Below are 279 nucleotides of genomic sequence, written 5' to 3'. Positions count from 1 at the left end.
GTGGAACGGATGACGGACACATCCAACACAGCAATATTCAAGAGCATCCAAGATTTTAGCTGCATGAGTTCAAACCAACAGCCTGCCTGTTCAGATAAATGAATGACTGAGCCTGATAAAAACTTGTGCATCAGGTCAGGAATGCGAAGCTGAAACAGAAGCTCCTGCTGCAGCTCTGCTTGGGTAAAGGAGTCAGAGCTCCCACACCACTGCAGCCTCCCCCTCTATGTGCGCAGGGAGGCCGGGGGAGCAGGGCTCAGAGCCGTCACTGTCACCTGC

This window comes from Phaethon lepturus, unplaced genomic scaffold (genome assembly GCF_000687285.1).
Source record: "Phaethon lepturus isolate BGI_N335 unplaced genomic scaffold, ASM68728v1 scaffold6688, whole genome shotgun sequence".
NCBI classification, from domain to species: domain Eukaryota; kingdom Metazoa; phylum Chordata; class Aves; order Phaethontiformes; family Phaethontidae; genus Phaethon; species Phaethon lepturus.
This window is presented reverse-complemented; position numbering follows the sequence as displayed.